The sequence below is a fragment of the Mauremys mutica genome, chromosome 1 (assembly GCF_020497125.1).
Source record: "Mauremys mutica isolate MM-2020 ecotype Southern chromosome 1, ASM2049712v1, whole genome shotgun sequence".
NCBI lineage: Eukaryota > Metazoa > Chordata > Testudines > Geoemydidae > Mauremys > Mauremys mutica.
In genome coordinates, this window is record NC_059072.1 from 146,451,812 (window position 1) to 146,464,157 (window position 12,346).

The window sequence follows — 12,346 nt, forward strand, 5'->3', positions numbered from 1 at the left end:
GCAAGTTTGTGGATGACACTAAGCTGGTGGGAGAGGTAGATACACTGGAGGGTAGAGAGAGGTCCAGAGTGACCTAGACAAATTGGAGGATTGGGCCAAAAGAAATCTGATGAAGTTCAACAAGGACAAGTGCAGAGTCCTGCACTTAGGAAGGAAGAATCCCATGCACTGCTACAGACTGGGGACCGACTGGCTAAGCAGCAGTTCTGCAGAAAAGGACCTGGGGATTACAGTGGATGAGAAGCTGGATACGAGTCAGCAGTGTGCCCTTGTTGCCAAGAAGGCTAATGGCATATTGGGCTGCATTAGTAGGAGCATTGCCAGTAGATCGAGGGAAGTGATTATTCACCTCTATTCGGCACTGGTGAGGCCACATCTGGAGTATTGCGTCCAGGTTTGGTCCTTCCACTACAGAAAGGATGTGGACAAATTGGAGAAAGTCCAGTGGAGGGCAATGAAAATGATTAGGGGGCTGGGGCACATGACTTACGAGGAGAGGCTGAGGAAACTGGGCTTATTTAGTCTGCAGAAGAGAAGAGTGAGGGAGGATTTGATAGCAGCCTTCAACTACTTGAAGGGGGTTTTCAAAGAGGATAGAACTCGGCTGTTCTCAGCAGTGATAGAGATGTTCTCAGATGACAAAACGAGGAGCAATGGTCTCAAGTTGCAGTGTGGGAGGTCTAGGTTGGATATTAGGGAAAACTATTTCACTAGGTAGGTGGTGAAGCACTGGAATGGGTTACCTAGAGAAGTGGTGGAATCTCCATCTTTGGAGGTTTTTAAAGCCCGGCTTGATAAAACCCTGGCTAGGATGATTTAGTTGGTGTTGGTCCTGCTTTGAGCAGGGGGTTGGACTAGATGACCTCCTGAAGTCTCTTCCATCCCTAATATTCTATGATTCTATTATATGTTTAACAGTTTTCAGTTAACTCAGGCAGAGGAAGTTAATGTTTGAGGATACCAGCACTCCATGTAAAAATGAAACACAGAAGGGAAAGGTGTGTTTAAACAGAGAGTACAAAAAGAAGGTGAAACTACAGAAGAATTTGGTTCTTCAGGCTTAAATCAGTCAGTCATGCAGTTTTGGGAGGCTGAGTCCATGATAAGAGATTACCCTCTAACTGCCTTTGGCAGGGGAGGACTTTTGACTGGGCAACAGGGGAATAAAAGCAGTTCAAATGTATGTATGGGGGCTGGCTGCCCCCTCATCCCTCCTTCAGTTCTCTGTTTAGCCATTGGCTAGGTAAAGGGAGATGGGGGCAGCTGATTGGCTGCTGTGTGCCCTCCCCTGCCTATTTGAGCTAAACCTGGGCTTTGCAAAAGCCTTTTACTCTCTGGTTAGCTGCCTCTGGCACATAATCAGAGGTGGAGTAAAATTTATTGGCGCCCTGGGCACAGAGAACATTTGCCCCCCCCTCCTCATTAAAAACATGAATGTATCAAAATGCATTAAGACAAAGACTCCGTTCAGTGTTTACACACTGCATTAATAATGAAGCAAATCATATCCCAGTTATTATGCCTAAGATGACTGCTCAATTTTTCCACATAGAAAACGAATATGGCTAGATATTATCCATACCATTAAACAAAGGTGTTCATTGATAATCTGGACAACACTGGTGTTACACACAGGTCAACAAGTGGTTCTTTCATCTCCCCCAAGTTTTCTTAAACCTAACTAATATATGAGGGGGAGCCCCTCACTAGTGGCGGCAACGCTTGCTGGTGGCCACTCTAACACTTTTTCCTAAAAAAATTAACTAACTTTAGGAAAAACAAATAAATATGCATATATACATGTCCAAATCACTGTAATTTATTTATGTAGGGTCTTTATTTGCAGACTCAATAATAAAAAAGTAATGTACAGTTGTCTCTATTCTGTACTGGACCTAAACAGAATAGAAACATAAACAAGGCGCTTTGTGTGTTCTTGTCTTTTCTTGTTTGTTTGTTTCTTTTGCTTTTTTTGGTTGCTTGTTTTTTAGACTTGAGAGCTAGTAAGTCTACTGCTGTGAAAAGTGATAGTTGTATGTTCATATCATTTTTCACAGCCTCCCAGCTAGCCAATAAGTCTGCTGTGAAAAGTGACATTAACAAACATACAAATATCACTTTTCACAGCAGATTTACTCAATCCCAACAAGCCTGGGGACAAATTACCAACTCAGACTCACAGGGCTCTGGTAGTTTCATTGCTGTGTAGACTTCTGGGCTTGAGCTGGAGCCTGAGCTCTGGGACCCTCCCACCACCCAGGGTCTAGAGCCCAGGCTCAATTGTATTTGCATATCCATACCTGCTAAACGTCTTAGGCCCATATCTATGTACAAAGCTGATCATTTGATAATTGCTGGCATTATGGAAATAAGCAATAAATTAAAATCATTCAGTTTTCAAAGAAACTACATTGATGAGACACAACTGCAGTGTGATTGTGACGTTCCCCTGGTGTTATCTGGACCGGTGATCTGCTAGGTCACTCCAATCCTCAACTCTGGGAGCCAGCCTTAACCTGCTGTGCTGTGAGAACCCCCACTCTCTGGCATGCAAGCCGCTCCCAGCTATGTGAGTGAGCATTTTTGGCCAGCCACTGCTTGGATTGTGCAACCGAATGACACTAGCCAATATCTCCGGTCCCAGACACAAGCTTAGGAACCTCTTGTGACGGGTTGGATCACAAAAACCCGCATGGGAACTGCCAACTGATGTGCCAAGACTACTTCTGCCCCTGCTTTTCCTGCCAGCCTGGGAATCCAGCACTCTGTCTTGCTGAGCCAGACATGCCAGTCTGCTCCAACACAGACCCTGGGTCTGAACCATGTGCCCCAAAGCTGCAGTTCACTGAAAGCAGCTTACAGAAGTGTTAGTCTTTAACACTCAGATGCCCAACTCCCAATGGGGTCAAACCTGCAAATAAATCAATTTTACCATAAATTGTTCGCTCTCTATAACACTGATAGAGAGATATGCACAGCTGTTTCCCCACCACCACCAGGTATTAATACATACTCTGGATTAATTAATAAGTAAAAAGTGATATTATTAAATACATAAAATAGGATTTAAGTGGTTCCAAGTAGTAACAGACAGAAAAAAGTGAATTACCAAATAAAATAGAACACGGAAGTCTGTGTCTAAGAAAACTGAATACAGATTAAAAACCTCACCCAGTAAGTTTCCTTTTACAGACTAGCCTCCTTCTAGCCTGGGTCATCCAGCAATCACTCACACCCCCTGTAGTTACTGTCCTTTGTTCCAGTTTCTTTCAGGTATCCTGTGGGTGGAGAGGCTATCTCTTGAGCCAGCTGAAGACAAAATGGAGGGGTCTCCCAGGCTTTAATAGACTTTCTCTTGCAGATGGAGAACCCCTCCTCTCTCCTATGCAAAGTTCAGCTCCAAGATGGAGTTTTGGAGTCACATGGGCAAGTCACATGTCTATGCATGACTCAGTCTTTACAGGCAGCAGCCATTGCTCACCTGCTACCTTGAACGTCCTCATGTAGACTTCTTATGTGGATTGGAGCCTCCCAAGATCCATTGTCCCTTAAGTGCTTCTTAATTGGGCACTTAATTTGCACATTCTTTTCTCAAGAAGCTGACCAAATGCTTTACAAAGACTACTTAAAAATCAAGCCAGTGCCCAGCCAATATTCATAACTTCGAATACAAAAATGATACATGCATACAAATAGGATTAATAGATTCAGTAGATCATAACCTTTACAGAGATATGTAACATACCATATATAGCATAAATCATATTCCAGTTATATCATATATACAATCATAAGTATATTCTCATGAAGCCTTATGGGGTACACCGTCACACCTCCATCTTGCAGTGTCCAGTTATGCCCGCTGGACACTGCAAGCTTATATAAATTCATCAATTTAACAAAGAAATTGATATACGCCAGACTTGTTATCCCAAGGGGACTCTCTAACACGCTTCAAACCACACGCACTGCATGTGAAGAAGTGGGGTATTTACCCACAAAATCTTATGCCTAAATAAATCTGTTAGTGTTCAAAGTGCCACTGGACTCCTCATTGTTTTTGTAAAAACTTATGCTTTATTTCCAGTCTGATTTTGTCATCCCGAAGTTATTGTGAAGGGTGGGAGAAGGAGAGGAACAGATATAACAAATATGTTTTGAGGATTCTACCCCCCACCCTGAGCTGTCAAACCTCCTGAAAAAGGTACTTAATTGAATTATTGTGTACAGAACCATATTTATTTTCTGGTCAATGAGAAATCAAGTCAGTTTATTTTTCACTTCCTTCCTGTTTTATTTTATAAGTTTCTTAGCTATTACCTCATTCATTCCATGGCTAATGCTGAACATTTAGGATTCTTTTTCAGGGTCTAAGGCTTCTCAGTAATCACATAAGACATAAACCTTCTACTTTATTAACCTAAGCATGCAAAAACTGCAGTTAGAAATCCAGTTTTATTTTCTTAAAGGATGGAAATCTTGACAAGTTTCAACCAAAATGCTATCAGCTTATTTACAAAGTTATTGATTTTTTAAAATCAATTTCCACAGCCAAACACACACAAAAGAGTAGACAGAAGAAGAGGAGGAAGGAAAAGAAGAACCTCTACTGTTGTCTGATGGGGTGAATGCCAGTTGTTACTTCAAACAGAATCAGGTACTTTTTTCAGGAAAGCAAAGATCCGGGCCCAATAGAGGTCAGGTCATAAGCCTGAACTGGAGATAACTTTCAGAGAGTGGATGGAGTTTCCCTCCTTTCCAGGTGTTATAAACCAGAAGAGTCAATTTCAGATAAGGAGACAAAGATCAAGTCTGAAGGTATTTCTATACGGCAATCATGGGGTAGACAGACCTGAGCTAGTTTTAATCACAGTAGCTCAGGTATTGGAGCAGTGACACGATGGCAGCGTGGGCTTCAGAATGAGCCCAAGTAATTACCCAGGGTCCCAGGCAGGCTTCTACAGCCTACGCTGAAGCCCATGCTGCTGCAGATTCACTACTCGGCATCCGAGCTAGCCAGATTAAAGCTATTTTGGGTATCTCTACGCAAGCCGCAATCATAGCTGTGACTGCAGTGTGGACATACTTTGAGAGAGAACACACTGATAAAACCTTAGAAATACTACAGCCTGATGTTTAATCAGTTTGACAACCATTAGGTCCATAACTCAGATCCCCAAAAATAAGAAAAGCTAATGAAAAATATAGATGCTAAAACCCTAGTGAAACACAGTCATCAAAAGCTGTACCCTCCCCCCTGCCCTTTGAGATTTTATAGTCATAAATCATGGAAAGCTACCAGGCTAAGCATAGTATTTCTTTCAGAATTGACAGTAGCTTTTTAATCCAAACAAGGAACCTTTCAACAGTTTCAAATCACATCAACAAGACCCCAGTTTTCAAAACAAAGTTCCAACAAGATTTCCAGTATGGATTGGGTTCTTCATTGCTAGACATTGATTACGTAATTTTAGGCCTTTCCTTGAGATTCCATCACCCAAAGGCCATAAGAGTGGGGCTTTCAAAAGAATGCAGGACAGGTCTAAGTGTGCTCCCACTGAAGTCAATGGTAAGCCTCCCATTGACTTCAATGAGAGCAAAGTTAGATGACATCACGGGGGGGAGGGAGAGATATTGTTGGTCCTTTTGGCCTGAGCAGATAGCCAATATTCAGGGCCTTGCTAGGTTGTTTGTTAGAATGAGAAATTGATGGTGTAAGTCAGGTATTTCATAGGGGCAATCCTGTTTGTTTACAAAGAATGTGCACAAAGTCCAGTTCTCCTGACCACAGCAGGAACAAACAACACCAGGCCGTTTCCTTGCTCACAGTCTTCAAGTCTGCCTCTTCAGTCAGCTCTGTGCCCCTAGGAGTGCTGTTTCTCTGCTGGCTTTCTGTTACTCACACAGAGACACACCCAGATGACCAAACAATTCTCTAGCCCTTGTGTTTATGGTCAGGGAACCCCTCAGCCCACACAGCTTAGCTCTACTTAGGCTTTGCCATGCAGCTCAGTGCCTTGTGTGTGTAACCATTCTGCCAGGCCAAATTGATAGCAGCAAGAGCCGGGTTCAATACATAAGGGTCCCTTCCGTACAACGTAATGCAAACCAGCTCGAGCCCCCACCCAGTGACCTGGGAAAACCTTACACACACCCCTGGGCGCCTCAAAGAGGCAATATTTCCCCTCTCACAAGCACAGAGTCTCTATGTAGCAGAAAATGTTTAATAATGTAAATCAAGCTTGAAGAGGAATATCCTATTTCACAGAATTAATAATGCTGCTGCAAAAAAGGGAGTGAGAAGGTTACTAGATGATGGAGAGGAAAGGAGATGTATGTCACCCCTCTGCTGAGTAGAAGCAGATGTCCAGGGACTTGCAAGTCAGCTTCTTATTGGAGGAGCAATCAGTGATGGAATCTGGGTAAATACATTTACTGGAAGTTGATTTTACACTGTAGACAGCAGTCCCTGAATAGAAGTCGCCATAACCAGCATCCAGGCAAATCCCTCTATCATCCAGCTCAGTCAAAAACACAAGTGTCAAGTTCCCAGAAAGCAACTCTGCCTCAATAATTGACTCTAGTTACAGAGATTAAGGCAGAGAACAAACTCGCTTGCTGTCTGTCATAACAGCTCCCCCCCAAAAAGAACAAACATGACAACATTTTCAAATACTGAACAGTGCTTGCATACTAAAGCTCCTCACTATTCAAATGTGTTGTGTATTTGGTTGTCATGGTTTTGTTGCTATGGCAACTGAGTTAGATTATTATGGGTTAGCTCAACCGGTTTCAACCGGCTGAGGTGCTCTCTGTATATATGTAAATAAAATGGAGGTTTTGGTTAGCTGCCTGCTCTCTGGCCTCAAGTGATTGCTTCCTACACCGGCTGCCCCAAGGATATAACAAAATGTACTTACAAAACTCTATTATCAGGAGCACTAAATTTCTCAGAATAACCTTATGAAGATTCGCTGTGGGGGTGGAGAGAGGAGAGAAAGGTATTCAGCCATTCTTTTTTATTTTTAACCATTCATTATCAGTTGCACTAACTGCACTTAGCAGCTGTTATACAGCACCAATCCCTGCTACAGTTGGGGAGGGAAGGGCTGTTTATGCACAGGGTAGTGACAGATGCTGCCATTGCCTGTATTATAACTGGAATTGTGTTTTGATTGTTTGCATGCAAACAAACCCATAGAGACTTTCATCTAATCCTTTTCTATGCTTTCCTGCTGCATTGAAAAACTAGCATGTTTTCTGCATTACTTTAACTGCATTTTCCCCCCTCCCTCCTGTGTATTCCTGGAACTTGGATATTTCTGAAGCTGGGGTGGAACCACCCAACATGTCATCAGTTTCTCACACTAGGAAGGAGGGTCCACACACAAGAGAAGGAAATAACAATGTTTATTAAAAGTACTAGATAGAATGTGTAATTAAAATTTATTTAAAAAGAAAGATCAACCAAAAAAAATCTTCAAAATGCTAAGGGAATGCATTCATGAACAAAGGGAGAATGACAGGGGAAAACTCTGACGGGCGGGAAGGCACTTGGTGAGGTTCAGGGACTACTTGCAAGCTCATCATTCCTCTACTGGATGTGAGGGGTTTTGGGTACCAGTGGAGGGCGTGGTGGGTACCAGTGGAGGGCATGGTCCCAGAAGGCCTGCAAGCTCCATGTTCTCCTCCTGGTCACTGGGATAGTTGTTGAAAGATGATGCTGTGGCTCAGCAGCACCCTCGGAGGAAGTGGAGATTTATGGACATGTTCAGGGGCCTAGGCTGCAGGCAGATCAAAAACTCATTCAGCCACCAGTTCAATGAGCCTCTCCCTTAGGGAATGCTCCCAATTCCCTCTGGTGTGCCTTCTGCTCCATGAACCAATTCATCAGTGTCTCTTCTTGCTGAAAAGTCAAATCCTCCCATGCCCTGAGGAACTCAAACTTCTCCCAATTCCTCCTGTCCATTCCTATGAGCAGCTCTTCCAAGGTCCTTCTTCCTCTGCTGTCTCTGTAGTGCTGCTCCTTCCCCCGTGGTGGCATGATTTCATTTCAGGAGCTGAAGATCCTGTCATTTCAAATACAAGGATAGCACTATATATTTTTTTCCTTTGGAAGAAGCTGAGAAATCCCGCTATGTAATATAACTTTGCTGTAGAAAGCCAAAATTTTGATACCTTTCAGCATTCCAGGAATACAACTGTTAGATTATCCTTGACTCCCAGACAACTTCTGGCAGCCCATGAGGAAGGAGCAGAGGCTATTAATGGTAAGGAAAATGTACTAATAATTTAAAAAATTTAAAATGTAGATAGGGTGCTTCAGAGGGTACAGGGTGGCAGTTCCTTCCTGGGGCTTCATTACTGGTTGGCAATGTCTTCTTTAAAGGCTGGCCAGCATTTGGAAAACATAGTGGTTTTCAACACACCAGAATGGAATACAGGAGGAGATCCAGTGATCTATGCCAGAGAGATGTTTCTGCTGAAGGTCAAACCCACCCATTGCTGAATGGAGGGGTTTGGTCAGCTCTGAAGGTGGGCCAGGCAGATTTATGCTATTGTTGAACTTCAAGGCCTGACAGGAGTTTCTGCTACACCAGACATTTGCTGAAATAAATTTACAGCACTGGGAGGTAATGTGACTGGAAATTGACTATATTCTCAACGATCAGATGGAGTTTCCACACCAAGGAAGATGTGAACCATGATGTGAACCCACACCCCACCCACCCCAACATCAAAGAAAATCCTGCTGCTGTGCTCACAACAGAGAAATAGACAGGGCAAGAAGGAGACACACTCCACAACTTTATTTGGTTCTCTCAAATTTCAGCTCAGCACCACAAGTACCTTGATTCTCCAAAGCAAAATATTGTGTTTATCCAGCTGCCAGACCAGCTCTTTCTCCCAACCCTGTTTCCCATGGCATGTGCAGTGTGGCTTGGTGTAAGAAGCCAAACACCAGAATCAGCGGTGCTGCAATCTTACAACAGAGCCAGGACTGTTGACTAACTTTCTGTCCAAGAGCCAAAGTGTTCCACAAGCAGGTTATGTTCCTTTCCCAGGCTTAACCCTCTGCCCACCTCAGCCACACCCTGGGAGGGATTGCAGGCCTAAATTATTTATCTCCTGTCTTAGAGCACATGGACAGCTCCCTTGGCCACAGAAGGAATGGTTCTAAAGGACAGCAGATAACTTCTGCTCCTCCTGGGATCCCTATGCCAGTGCCAGACCTTTGTCAGCCTGGCTAGTCTGAGGAGGAGATATCATGTAACAGGTGCTAAGATCCCAGCATTCTAGTTAGGAAGCAAGTATCAGAGGGGTAGCTGTGTTAGTCTGTATCCACAAAAACAATGAGGAGTCCGGTGGCACCTTAAAGGACCTTAAGGACCTTTAAGGTGCCACTGGACTCCTCATAGGGTGACCAGATGTCCCAATTTCATAGGGACAGTCCTGATATTTGGGGCTTTTTCCTATATAGGCTCCTCTTACTCCCCAATCCCCATCCCAATTTTTCACACTTGCTATCTGGTCACCCTAACTCAGAGGTGGGCAAACTACAGCCCACGGGCCACATCCGGCCCGTGGGACCATCCTGCCTGGCCCTTGAGCTCCCGACTTGGGAGGCTGTCTCCCCTTCCCCTCAGCCACAGCTCACCATACTGCCAGCACTCTGGGCAGTGGGCAGGAGTGAAAGTAATTTAAAAGACATACTGGTATGCCGGAGTCCTGAGCGGGGGCATGGCCTCAACCAGAAGAGGCGGGGCCTTTCAAGATTTAAGGGCCCTGGGACTCCGGCTGTGGCTGGGAGCCCCAGGGCCTTTAAACCACCCCAGAGCTACCAGCTGCAGAGGTGGCTGGGATCCCTGGGGCTCAGGGGCAAATTAAAGGGCCCAGAGCTCCGACCACCACAGAGCTCCAGGCCCTTTAAATCACCGTGGGAGTCCAGCTGCTGGAGCTCCAGCGGCGCTTTAAAGGGCCTGGGGCTCCTCACAGTGGCAGGACCACCAGGCCCGTTAAATCACCACCGTGGAAGCTGGTCCAGTCTGGCACAGTGTACTGGCTCTTGCAGGTACACCGTACCGGCTTACTTTCACCTCTGGCGGGGGGCTGCGAGCTCCTCCCAGGCAGCGCGGCTGTAAGAGCCACTGGGTGTAGTGTATTAAATTGCTCCCCCTAGAAATGTGCTACATACAGAGCACCTGGACTGGCAGCCAGAAGTAGTACACTGTGAGTAGCACATTCCTACAGGGAGCAATTTAATACACTACATCCTGGGTTAGGAAGGCTAACCTGGCCCCCAGCCCCATCCATCCCCTCTCACTTCCCATCCCGTGGCTGCCCCCTCTCAGAACCACCAACCCATCCAAACCCCCTGCTCCTTGTCCCCTGACCATCCCTTCCCAGGACTCCCCGCCCCTAACTGCCCCCTGGGGTCCCACCCCCTATCCAACCCTCCCTGCTCCCTGACTGCCTCCCGGAACCTCCTGCTCCTTATCCAACCCCCCCCACACACACTCCCCGTCCCCTTACCATGCCGCTCAGAGCACCAGGACTAGCAGCCATAAGTAGTATACCATAAGTAGCACATTCTACTGGAAGCACTTTAATACACTACACCCAGCCCTCCATACAGTTTTGGAACCCTGATGTGGCCCTCAGGCCAAAAAGTTTGCTCACCCCTGCCCTAACTCCTCATTGTTTTTTCTAGTTAGGAGGGGGCATTCCCCTGTCAAAGTAAAGGTCTGGTTTTGACACTTTTACATCATTTTTACATCAGTGCAACTCCACAGATTTCAATAGTTACTGCTGCTTTACACCAACATGAGAGAACAATCAGGCTTTTAACCTTTAAAAAATGAAACAAAAACAAAAGCACAATCATTGTTGTATTGGTTTGCTGCCTGTAGGGGAAGATTATATTACACACTTCAGAGTAGCAGCCGTGTTAGTCTGTATCCGCAAAAAGAACAGGAGTACTTGTGGCACCTTAGAGACTAACACATTTATTTCAGCATGAGCTTTCATGAGCTACAGCTCACTTCTTTGGATGCATAGAATGGAACACACAGACAGGAGATATTTATACATACAGAGAACATGAAAAGGTGGAAGTATGCGTACCAACAGGAAGAGTCTAATCAATTGAGATGAGCTATCATCAGCAGGAGAAAAAAAACGTTTGAAATGATAATTAAGATGACCCATAGAAGGTGTGAGGAGAACTTAACATAGGGAAATAGATTCAATTAGTGTAATGACCCAACCATTCCCAGTCTCTGTTTAGGCCTGAGTTAATTGTGTCTAATTTGCATATTAATTCAAGTTCAGCAGTCTCTCTTTGGAGTCTGTTTTTGAAGTTTTTTTGTTGCAAAATTGCCACCTTCAAGTCTGTCACTGAGTGGTTAGAGAGGTTGAAGTGTTCTCCCACTGGTTTTTGAATGTTATGATTCCTGATGTCAGTTTTGTGTCCATTTATTCTTTTGCGTAGAGACTGTCCAGTTTGGCCAATGTACATGGCAGAGGGGCATTGCTGGCACATGATGGCATATATCACGTTGGTAGATGTGCAGGTGAACGAGCCCCTGATGGCATGGCTGATGTGATTAGGTCCTATGATGGTGTCACTTGAATAGATATGTGGACAGAGCTGGCATCGGGCTTTGTTGCAAGGACCTGAAGCAAATACTCACCAGCAACCGCACACCATACAACATAAACACTAACCCAGGAACCTATCCTTGCAACAAAAACTTCAAAAACAGACTCCAAAGAGAGACTGCTGAACTTGAATTAATATGCAAATTAGAAGTGAGCTGTAGCTCACGAAAGCTCATTCTGAAATAAATGTGTTAGTCTCTAAGGTGCCACAAGTACTCCTGTTCTTATTACACACTTGTAATTTTTGTGAACTGACACTAGGTGCCACAGGACTCTGTTGCTTTTTTAGAGAGAGCTGACCATCAAGGGAAAGGAGGTTTTCTTTGTAGTCTCACTTGTTCTGTTTACCAGGTTCCTGCTGGCTGGAGGCTGCTGTTTTCAGTGGGACCTGGAGAGCCTACGATGGAGAACAGCTGGACCTAGACTAATTCAGTGACACAGATAGATCTGGAAACTCAGAGTTACAGGAAGGGAAGATGTGGGAGAACTCTGAAAATGTTTTTAATTCATAGAAGACTCTTCATTTCACAGTCTGTATTTAGCTACAGTGCAATGGTATTTTTGTTCTTGTCTCACTCTTCCCTCCCCATTTCACAGATACATATATTCCAAATATCTCCAAAGTATATTCATTTATTTTTGTCTAATTGTTTGTTTGGGTTAACACATCAGACTAGTAGAAGTT

The 12,346-nt window shown here is 44.5% G+C and overlaps 1 long non-coding RNA gene across 2 annotated transcripts; it reads left to right on the top strand.

Annotated features, from left to right (window-relative positions):
- Window positions 1-4,085: 4,085 nt before the first annotated feature.
- LOC123361653 lies at window positions 4,086-12,144 on the top strand. 2 transcript variants are annotated; one of them, XR_006576184.1, is made up of 4 exons: window positions 4,086-4,204; window positions 4,552-4,657; window positions 8,186-8,270; window positions 12,013-12,144. It is a non-coding gene; the product is annotated as an uncharacterized LOC123361653 (long non-coding RNA). The 2 variants fall into 2 exon arrangements; XR_006576183.1 differs by lacking the exons at window positions 8,186-8,270; window positions 12,013-12,144 and adding an exon at window positions 6,269-6,374.
- Window positions 12,145-12,346: the final 202 nt, after the last annotated feature.